Source organism: Meriones unguiculatus, chromosome 11, assembly GCF_030254825.1.
Source record: "Meriones unguiculatus strain TT.TT164.6M chromosome 11, Bangor_MerUng_6.1, whole genome shotgun sequence".
In the NCBI taxonomy this organism is placed as follows: Eukaryota; Metazoa; Chordata; class Mammalia; order Rodentia; family Muridae; genus Meriones; species Meriones unguiculatus.
Genome location: NC_083359.1, coordinates 25,267,269 through 25,278,675, shown reverse-complemented (window position 1 = coordinate 25,278,675; position 11,407 = coordinate 25,267,269). Strand labels below are relative to the sequence as shown.

The window sequence follows — 11,407 nt, the reverse complement described above, 5'->3', positions numbered from 1 at the left end:
GTAATTAAAGGGCCACCCTCACTCCTCTTGCACTCTGGGGCCATGATTACGTAAACAGGAGCCAGCTGAACGTCAGCATGTTTGTTAGGCCTTCTTTCCTCGGATGTGTCAAAAGCCAGCTAAACACTGCCATTGTCATCCCTTTAGCCACTCCCCTCCCCTCCCCCCTGCTCAATCTCCAGAAGTCTGAGATCCTTCCCTGACTCTGGAGCAGCTGGACCCCACCCTCTTGAAGGGTTCCCCCACATGGCATTTGTGCACATTACTCAGCAATGGGTGCCACAACTCTCTGTCTGGTGGCAGGATAGTGAAGAGAAACTGTGCCTCTGTTTCCTCAGTAACAACTCTGCCCGGGCCATATGCCTGCTGTGAGGAGTAAATTGGGGCCAGAACTGAAAAGACTTTAGAACAGTCAATGACACATACAGAGTGCTCAACAAATGCCTGATGTTACTATTCAGTCCTTAGAAATGGTAGGCACAGGCTCTGTTAGCTCACCTAGGGAGAGGGATATTCTTGAGAGAGGGGTTTGAATGTAGTTCAGAAATAATTAAATGCTTTCCTCGATTGAAATAGAAAGGCAATTAACACAAGGAAGCAGTTTTCTCTGTGGTATCTAGGACATATTTTTCTCATTTTCCTTTTGTAATGGGAAAATGTGAAACTCGCTCTGGTGAGGTCAATTGTTCCCCAACAAACAGGTCTCAAATAGGGAAAGTGGGTAGTACCCTAGAGAGATCTTATCATCCACCGCTGGGTAGCAATGAGCCCTAGGGCTCTGGCAAGCTCTTTTACCCCTCTGGGTTTTAGAGTCCCTAAGCATAAATTTGGGGTAAACTATAGCAGGCTGTAATGGTGGTGGCATCAGGTAGAGGGGAGAAAGGTCGTGAGTGTGACTGTGGCAGCTGACCAGTTCCAGAGCTGACCTTACAATGGGCTTTTCCATTCCAGGGAGCAGTTTGCTGATATAACATGGAGCCTGGAATCCAATGCGGAACGTCTGACTAAGCCCACAGAAGGGGAACAGATTGAAGAGTGTGGGGGAGGATTTATGGACTCTATTTGGGAGTGGCTTTCATCAAGGGCTGCTGGGAAATTCTGGGTAGGTGTGGGCCAGAAGGAAAGTTCTCCTTAGACCAATAATGTAGTGAATATTCATCTATTTGTTCTTTATGCTTTGCCAGTGAGACACTTGAAGTTTAGAAAGCTTACAGACTTAATTCAAGATAGTAGGGAGCTCATCTCAGGTACCTGTGAAGTTCTTTCTGAATTTTTATTTGGGGATGAGAGTTATTAGGGATTGAACCTACGGCCTAATCAAGTATTCTACCATTGAGCTGTATCTCAATGGTATAACCAGCTCCTATTAAGGTTTTTTTTTTCTTCTTTTTGTTGTTGTTGTTGGGTTTTTGTCTGTCTGTTTGTTTGTTTGTTTGTTTTAGGACTGGGTTTTAGTAAACTGCCTCAGCTGCTTTTACACTTAGTCCATAGCCCAGGCAGACCTTAGACTTTCAATCCTCTTCCTCTTTTTCTTCTTCCTCCCTTTCCTGTTCCTCCTCTTGGTCCTCCTTCTTTTCCTCTTTCTCTTCCTGTTCTTCCTCCTCCTCCTTTAGCTCCCAGAGCAGCTAGGATTACAACATTGACTGGGAGGAGATGTAGGGGATATGTATGTATGTGATTTATATATACTTATATTATTAATATAATATATTAATATATCCTTAATATAATATTACATACTGTACATAATATTAATATAATGCTATATATTATATCTAATCACACACAGAGACACACGCATACACACACATGAAATTTTTATTTTTAATCCTAGCGTGGGTATGTGCCTCTGAGGGCAGGTGCCTGCAGTTCAGCGGTATTAGCTCTCTCTGGAGCTGGTTAAAGGGAGCAGTAAGGTGCCCCCTGCAAGTATTATGGACCAAAGTGGAATCCTCTGTAAGAGCAAGCATGTGCTCTTAACTCCCAAGTCATCTCTCCAGTCCTCTGAAAAAAAATTTTTTTTGATAGAGATAAAAATATAGATAACATTTACTAGTTTTTAATGTTTCTAGCGGATGCTTCACTGCTATCTAGAATATATTTTGAGAGTGGGCTGTTCCTGGGTGGTGGGTTGTTTTCCTGTTTGTTTTTGGTGATGGAGATCTAACTAGGGCCTTGGGGTATGCCAGGCCAGCACTCTGTTGCCTTGGAGTTACGTTGTTACAGCCCCTGGTTGAATGCGAATTTTAAAACGGTATTTTCATTTTAGTCATAATCTTCAAAAGTTAAATATAGCTAGACTCATGTAGGATATCAGTTTAAAACTGAACATTGGCATAGAACTTTTGAGCTCAAATTTTATTATGTACTTATTGGTTCTGACTGTGATTCATAATTGTCATAGTTATTTTATGTTGAAATGATCCCTTTAGGCTTTTCCTATGCAACATAAATTCAGGAAGGCTTTGTGGCAGTTCAAAAACAGAGAAACGTGGTAGAAAATAGGCCATTACAGAAGACATATTATATAAACACACCACACCCCTTGGAACCTATTTAATTGAAATCGGAACTATGTTGACATTTTAGTGGTAACAATTTTATTTCCACAAAATAACATGATAGCAAACCCATTTTGTTGTTTATTTAAAAATTTTTAATTTTAAGGGTGTTTCCTTTGTAATTTACTGTAGAATTTGGTTTCCATGGTTGCATTTATTTATTTATTTATTATTTATTTCTGAAGCAGCATATCATTTGTAGACCCAACTGGCCTGGAACTTCCTATGTAGACCAGCCTTGCCTTGAAGTGATGGAAATCTTCCTGCCCCTACTTCTGCCTCCTGAGTACTGAGTTTAAAGATGTGTGCCATTGTATTCAACCTCCACAGTTTATTAGTTACATAAGAATGTATTTGTAGTCTTAATGTTAATCCCAAAGATGGGAGAAGAGAAACCCCTGACCCAAATCATCATGGCCAAATTAATTTAAGAAAGGGTTTTTTTTTTTTGTTTGTTTGTTTGTTTTAAATTAATGAACATGAGTTGCCTTCTGCTAGGGTAGGGTTCAAGAGGTCAGAATTGGATGTAAGGAAGACAAGGCTTTTATAGCTCAGGGGTAGGGGGTTTCCAAATGGAAGATGTGGCAGGAAAAATAGGTGGGGTTACAGGAACAGAGCATAAGCATAGCAAGTTAGTTCCTCCTGTAGCAAAGACATAATTGCAATGTGGCCATAACAAGGTAGTCAGAATAACACAGTCATGGGTGTCCATACAACGTTTTGAAACAAAGGTGGAGTTGCAACATGGTTACAAACAGCCTTTTGAAACCAAGACAGGATTGCCATTCCTGGAAGAGGCAGCACAGAACCATTTGTAGTTAAGGTTACAGGTGGGGTATAGCACAATTCTTGAAAAACAGAGGTTTAATCACAAACAGGAATGAAAATGGTTTGTCTTTATGATAGATGGCTTTTAAGCCTAAGATGGAGGCAAGCTGTTTCTTCACCTTGCTTGTCAATAATAATAATAATAATAATAATAATAATAATAATAATAATAAAATAAAAAAGAAGCAACATCTGAATAAATTGATTAACAGCATTTTTCTTAAAAGGTACCTGGCTACGGTTAAGTTTAAATGTCCATCCCACAGAGGTAGTTTTCTCCTATGAAAGACTTGCGTTTGAACTAGGAAGCAGACAATGTGGGCTGATGTGGGCTGCATCAACAAGCAGGCCCAGGTTCTCCGTGGTTTCCACACCTGCTGACCTTCAGCCCATTGCATTCTGTTGGAGGACAGGAGCTCATCACAGCGGAAGCCAAAATCAAGCATCCACCTCTGCTTATGGGAGGAGTGGTCTGTGGGTCTTCTCATTGAGTGTTGTGTATCCAGTTAAGATGGCTGCATCAGATTGCAAGGACAACAGTGTCATCTTCTTGGACACACAGGAGAGTAAAACCAGGTGTCCGTTTAACAACAGAACAACAGAAACATCACACATCTGTCTATACAGAAGTGCTCTGTAGAGTTGGTACCTTCCTTCCTTCCTTCCTTCCTTCCTTCCTTCCTTCCTTCCTTCCTTCCTTCTTCCTTTTTTATTCTGGATAGAGTCTCCTTATGTTGCCTTGGCTGCCTTGGAACTCATTATGTAGACCAGGCTGGCCTTTAAACTCAGAAATGCTCCTGCCTCTGACTTTCCCGTACTGAGTTTAAAGGCATATGCCACCAACCCCAGCCATGGTAAAGATGCTCGCAGCTTTCTTAATTTCACATGCAGCTGGGGCCAAACTGTGGCTCAGCAGCCACATGGTACAGGCAAAGCTTCACCTCACTTCTTCCCCTGTTGACAGGTGTCAAGGCAATAACCACTCTCTGCCAGTTTTCAGTGATTACCTAAATGAAAGGAGCTGTATTGTTGGCAATCAGCCATGCCACTCCAAAGACGAAGAACAAATCTCAATGGCCTTATCCAGGACATTATTCACATAGCCAATATTTCTCACAAAAGTTTCCTGGAAATTTCTTTAGGTGATGACTAGCTCAAGAAAAGCTGAAAATAATCTTTAAACATATTTGGTACAGAAGCTAGAAACTAACAAAGCCTTTTATGTGCTACAAATCCACCCTCTTCAGTTTTCTACCAGCCCCGGCTTTTAGGCTAATCCGAGGCTGAAGAAAAGAGACACTTACTTATCCCAGAAGCCATCAATGCAGGGTCAGTATGAGAAAATACAAAGAGCACTTTAAAAAACAGCTCTGGCTTTAGAAGCACAGCAGAGAGATTTCCCTGTAGGTGTCATTCCTGATAATGCTGTCACCTCCAATGGCAGCTTACTAGAGAAGGGTGCTATCCAACCATCTGGTCTAATTGTTTTTAATTTTTCTAGATGTTGCAGTCTGCAACAAACTGTTATAACAAAACAGCAGAGACCAGATGCTTTAACTAACAGACATTTAGTTCTCACTGGTTGGAAACTTAGGACTTTGAGATCAGTGCCAGATTGTTTCTGCTATGGTTCTAGGGTTATAGCTGAACTTGCTGTTGAGTCATGGCTTGTGAATCTCCAATTTGGTCCCTCCCCTGTGAAACAACTACTCTCCCTCTCTCTCTCACACCTTTATTTTATGTGCATTAGTGTGAAGGTGTCAGATCCCTTAGAATTGGGGTTACAGACAGTTACATGACAGTTAACTGCCATATGGGTGCTGGATATTGAACCTGGTTCCTTTGGAAGAACAGGCAGTGCTCTTAACCACTGAGTCATCTCTCCAGCCCCTATCACTACTTTCTTCCTGTCCTGCAGATGGCTACCTTCTAGCTGTGTGTTTGCTATTGTTTGGGAGGTAGTGCCAGCATTTGGGATGGGGGCAAGGTTGGGAAGGTTTCAACATATGATTTGGTGGGTTGTACACAAACATTTAGTCCTTAGCATGGGATGAAGAACTAAATTCTGGAAAAGTTAACTTGTCCTAGATAATGTTTCTTAAAGACTTAATTGGCCAAGTAGTTTTATTTTTGTCAACTTGAAATTATAGAAGTGAATATAATGAGGAAAGAAATGCTTCTTTTCTTTTTGAAAAAGATTTATTACTCTTGTTCATGTATGATGTAAGTGTGTTTGTGTGAGACCTGGACATGCATGCAGGTACTCTTGGTGCCAGAAGAGGATGTCAAATCTCCTGCAGGCATAGTGACAGGCAGCGGCTGTGAGCAGCACAAAGTGGGTGCTGAGAGTTCAGCTCTGGTACTCTGAAATAACAGCAAGCCAGCCATCTTAACAGCTCACCCATCTTTACAGTCCTGAGAGATGCTTCTTTATTTCCCTGTGGAACTGCTAAGAAAGTGTTTTCCAGTAAGACCTTAAGCAAACTCACTTCAGAGTGTGTCTCCAAGTGAGAAAAATGCTCATGGAAAGCCCTGTGGGGGCTTTCTTAAATTTTTTGAGGTTCCTTTTTACGTGATTTCTACAATTCATTTCTTTTCCTCTTTTCAAGGTTTTCCAAATGATATTGTGAAGTCCAGGACTGACTTTACTAAAATGAAGACATTCAGATTGCTGATTATTCTTTTCATTAGGTAGAGAATTTTTTTTTTTTTTCACTCAAGGGAGTCTTTTCTTGTCTCCAAGAGGAAAAGATGTTACTCTCCTCAGTGCATTAGTCAGGAAGGCTAGGATACACTCCGGTCAAAGAATTCTCTGTGCTCTAGAGCAACAGGATAATTTTCCACTCGTGCTAGTGCTAAATGCCCCTTTGAGTACTCCACCACACATCAGCTTTACATGGAGTGGCAGGTCCCTGTAAACGCCATTTGGGGATCCATCAGCTCCTGTGGCTAGGGAAGGGAACTTGGTGTGCTACACAGGGGCTTTCCTTGCTTCTTTCCATGAGTGACATGTCATGCCTGCTAATTCTTCCTTTGCCAAGGCAAATCACAGAGCTTCTCTATGAGCAGAGGATTCAGAATACCACAATCCAGAAATGTTGGAGGAAGCATTCTGCAAGAAGACCCAGAATTTTGATGACTACCCCTAATGACTACAACGGTGAGAAAGAAGAAGAGGAAGAGGAGGAACAGCAGGAGGAAGAGGAGGGGGAAGTGAATGGGGAAGAGGAGGATGAAGAAATAGAATAGATCTCAACTTGACAAAAAGTCAGTGGGTCACAGTATCAGTATGAGCCAACTTCCCAGTCAAGAATAACAAAATCTCATCAGCCATGCAAGGAAACCCCAACACATTACTTCAATGCATATAAAGTTCCCCACATCTCTTCATCTTCATACAAGAGCATCACATGAAGGGAGTACACATGAATTAAGCTAGATCCAGCCTACAGTGGGGTTTCTAGAAAGGGATCATGGGCCAGAAGAAGGGGCAGTGCATCTCTGTCTCTTGTGGATTTTCCCTGCCTCAGTTCTCTAAGGAGAAATTGCACAGGGCTATGACATGATACCCCTCATTTGTCTTTCCAGAGTGTGGAAGTTCCAACCCGAGCAAGCTAGAAGGTTCATTTTCACCCAGATTATAGCAGTAATTCCTTAATGAGTCATTCCAGAAAGAGACACTGAAGTTTTAAAATATGGTCTTTTAGAGCAATGTTTGAACTGGACTATGTTCCAACAACCCTAATTTGTTTCTCTTACTTGGGTGCAACCATTTGCATACACACACTCACTTTGCTTAATTTCAAGGCTTTTTAAATGTGTTCATTGCATCAATTTCTTTTTTGAGTGGGGGAAAAAACTCAAACTAGCTCAAAATCTCCCCTAATGTTTTTTTTTAAATAGAACTTTGTACTTTCCAGAGTAAGAAGCATGTTTACAGTCTGCCTTTAAATCTTTCTTAGCAAAAGTCTACAGAGGAGGGAAGGGCAGGAAGCAAAGCCTGCTGATTTACTGTTTAGTTATATCTCTCCTCTCTCCACCCCTTAAATGTTTTTTAACGTATTAGGGTTAACGTAAACACTCAAACCACTATAAAGTATGGGCCCCACCACATAATTCATGTCTGAAATGGCAATGAAGATATAACCAGGAGGTAATGTCATAGGTAGGTACAACAAACTCTATGCAGGGAGGGTAGGTTCATTTTGTTTCTCGGGTTAGCTTCTGACGATCAGTAATTCCATTTCTGAGCTGTGACGAAGTGTTGGCTGGGGCGTGGGACAGTACATAAGTTGAGCAGCCTTCATAGCATTCCCTTCTCTCATTAGTCCCTTACAGTAACTCTACCTTTAAAAATAAGGGAGTTGAGGGGCTGGAGAGATGGCTTGCTGGCTAAAAGCACTCGCTGCTCTTACAAAGGACCTGGGTTTGCTTCTCCTCAGCGCTCACATGAGAATCACTCCAGTTTCCGAGTATCTGCCTTCCGTGGCAGGAGGCACGGAGATGCTGTACTTACATACATACATGCAGGCAAAACACTCATGCACACAGGATAAACATAAAAGAGTAAGGATGTGGAGGAGGGATGACCAGAATCCCTTAGGTGTAATACGCTGTGTGACCAATCCATGTGTCGGTGTGTTGATCAAGGTGCCGGATAACAGCAGTTCTCTTCCTGGCTCAGTTCTGTCGAGAAACAGATTACAGGAACATGAGGGCCCACTCTGAACCTGTCTGGTCACATGCCTGAGTCTGTAGAGCTGATGGAGTCTGCAAGACACAGTAGCTAAAGGTGTGTTCTGGCATCGGACAGACTGACCTGGGCTCAACTTTGCAAGGTGTCTTTGGCTGGGCACATTTTTTTCCTTCTCTAACATCGGTTTCTTCGTGTGCTTTGATGGGAAGATGGCAGTGAGACTGTCTTAGCCTTATACATAGTACGTTGTATCAGAGACTCCGTCACACACCCTCAGCGAGCTCTCAGATTGGATTGATGTTGGAAAAACAATCTTCGACATGACTGAGGAGTTCCTTAACCCGGGATGGGAGAGACACTGTATTTGTGGCAGTGTGAAATGAGCCTTAGGAGAAACCCTGGAAAGATACCCGTGGGCTGCTTTGGAGGGAAAGGTTAACTTAAGCAATTGTGGAGGCGGAAGTTCGGCGGGTGGACAGAGTCCAGAGGTGTTCAAGGTGTGTGTCTAGGAGGATGAATAACTTATTAACCAAACAAAGAAATGGTGACTGTGAACAGGGCACCAGCACCGGGAATTTATAGACCGGGACCTGCATTCTCCCCCTCCAGCGGCAGTGTCGCGAGGGAGCTAGAAGGTCGCGAGGTGGCGCTGTGACTCCACCTTACAAGACAGTTCTGGGCCTCGAGTACCCTGCCCGCGAGGATCCGCTCCGGGGATCTCGGGGAGGGTCCTGTTGGGAAGTTTGGCTAGGTCTTCGTGGCAGCCCGAGCGAATCGACAGCGACAGAGGGAACGAACACACGAGCAAATCCCCCGGAAGCGGTCTCTTTTTGGACGCGGCATCAATAACCAGAAACCGTCCGCCAGGAACCATTAAGAGCGCGGAACTGTCCAGCAGGGACCGTGGCGCTCTCAGTTCGCGTAATTTGTGGCTGGAAATTACACCTCGTCTGCAGGGAGCTGAGCTCAGCGCTCACCCCCGGCTTGTGGTCGCGCCCTGCGCTCCTCCAGCAGTCTCCCTCTCACCGTAGGGGTCAAGGGACGCCCCCCACCCCCCAGTCTCACCGCTGCCTTTGACACCTCAGTTTCCACCTAGCCCGCTCCTCTCCCCTATCCGGACTTAGACTTTTTTTTTTTAAGGATGTCCTCGCCGCATTTAGCTCACACGGGTGCGCGCACGAGACCCCCGCGAGCGCGGGCTGATCTTGCTCCGCGTGCAAGTTCTTCTGGACTCGCTCGCTCGCGCCACTCTCACGTGAGACAGGTCTCCGCGTGACACCCACGCACCGAGAGCCCGGTACCTCCTCAACGCCCGCGAGCGCTGTGCGAGCCCACGCGCACCGCGGGTCACCGATGAAAACCCGCGTGCGCCTTCACCCCGAGGGCGTCTGAAACCAGGTGACACCGAGGACCGGGAGGCGCACGGCGCCGCACCCACAGCCTCCCGGGAAAGGAGCTTCCAAACTTTTTGTCCCTTGGCCGTCTTGAGCCCACCGCCAGCTTCCCATCAGGCCTGTCTCTCTCTGAAATGTTCCCCCCCCCCCTTTTTTTAAATTCCACCCCAAATGTGTGTGCTTTAAAACGTGAGCAACGTTAACCGATAAACTGCTGGGGAGAGCTCGCTCCCTTCTCACACCCTCGGACCCCCCCGCGGGTGGAGAAAGCTGTCTCCTGTCTCTTCAGCAGACGGGCAGAATCCTCAAGGTGGGGCACTGGCCGGCCTTCATCCAGGGGCAGAACCAGACTAGAGGTCTTTTTTTTTTTTTTTTTTTTTTCTGGAACTCCACCAGCCGTTTCCTTCCAACTCAGAATTACCTGGGGTTTTAGCTACCCGGTGCTGAGGCCAGGACGGAATCATTCCCCGCCCCACGCCTGCCCCCCCCCCCCATTAAAACCATCCAGACTTCTGTCCTGTAATGTGCATCTCGCGTGTAGGACATCGCGGCCAGGTCCTGCACTTGAGCGTGTTTTCTTCAGGCAAGCTTTCCAGAGCCTAGATCTCACCCGGGACTGGGAGAGACGAGGTGACACAGCTGGGGCTGGCGCTGGCGCGTCCCCTGGGGAAGCCGTGTCTGGGCAGGGCCGGGAGAGAAGGACCCACTTACATTCTAGCGCAAACGTGGTTTTCAATATTCGTTAGGATTGCCCCCCCCCAAGCCCCCGCAACTCTTCTCTCTTCTGAAGCTCTTGTGCCGGTTGCCCTCTCGCAGCGGCCTGTGCCCAACCTCCCCCTCCCCACCCCGCTATGTGCAACCAGGACCCATTGTGGCCGCGAGTTCGGGTGGCAGTGGGTACACCGTCGAGGCTTCTGCCTGGTGGGTGTTTGGATCCCAGGCCCCGGGCCTGGTGACAGTGACCTGGTAACTTAATCAGAGGCGTGACGGGCTTTATCCGCTTCTCGCCCAAACTCAGTCTCTTCGCCCGTGCAATGGGAGTGGGCTGTAGTGGAAATTGAGTCATTTCACGCCCGCTAAGCCCAGCAGCAAACCCGATCTATTTATTGTCTGGGACGATCCTGGGGGTGGGGTGGGGGGAGGACCCACGAGAGGCCTCAGCTCCTTCTCAGAGGGGCCAGTTGCGTGGACCCGGGCAGGTCCTGGTCCTCACCAGGTGGACTGCAGTCCTTGATACGAAAGAGCCCGAGAGACGGTTGATTTGGCCTACACCTCCCGTGAGTGGCTCCCACCCTCTCCTTCGGTGTTCTAGTTGGTTCCGGGGAGAGGTGGGCTATCCCAGCGGCGACGGGGGGCGGGGGGGCTGGGTGAGCCGAAGGGGGACTTTTCCGGAGCACCAGGTCGGCCAGCCCGGAGCAGAGCCCGGATTTCCGGTGGTGCTCTGGCCCGCGGCTCCCACGCTCCCCGTGGCCGTGGGTGGCTGCCACCCGGGGGACACAGCAGGCTTCGGTGGGCGTGCGGGCCCCGGTCCTTGGTAGCTCCCGCCCCACGCGTCCTGGATGTCTTTCCGCCGCCCTTGCCCGGCTGCGCCCGGCTTCCCCAGATCTCAAGGTCGCCACGAGCTCTGCCAGGTTCCCCTGAAACGGCTCTGGCTTCGGTCTGTCCCTGTCACACGCATCTCAGACGCCTAGGGGCCCCGTAGCTCCCCAGGGGCGCGCAGCACGCAGAAAGCCTTTGAGCCTTGGCGCGCTTTTTCCGCTTGTTTTCCCCGCTTGCAGTTCCTACTAGCACTGAATGAAGAGCCCGTCCTCCCACTGGGGTCACAGCTGCCTCTGGCAAGGAAGCTAAGAAAGGTGAGGGGGTATTTCCCCCGACTGTTGGCCCCCGGGGGTGGGGTGTCCTCAAGAAGAGGAAAGTTGAAGCCGCAG

At 46.9% G+C, this 11,407-nt stretch overlaps 1 protein-coding gene across 1 annotated transcript in view; it reads left to right on the top strand.

Moving 5' to 3' along the window:
- The first annotated feature begins 10,693 nt into the window (after nucleotides 1–10,693).
- Ebf1 (EBF transcription factor 1) overlaps nucleotides 10,694–11,407 on the top strand; it is a 394,413-nt gene continuing 393,699 nt past the window's right edge. Inside the window, exon 1 of the mRNA XM_060363815.1 lies at nucleotides 10,694–10,756. The gene's annotated coding sequence lies outside the window, so the exon portion shown is untranslated. The remainder of the gene's footprint in view (nucleotides 10,757–11,407) is intronic.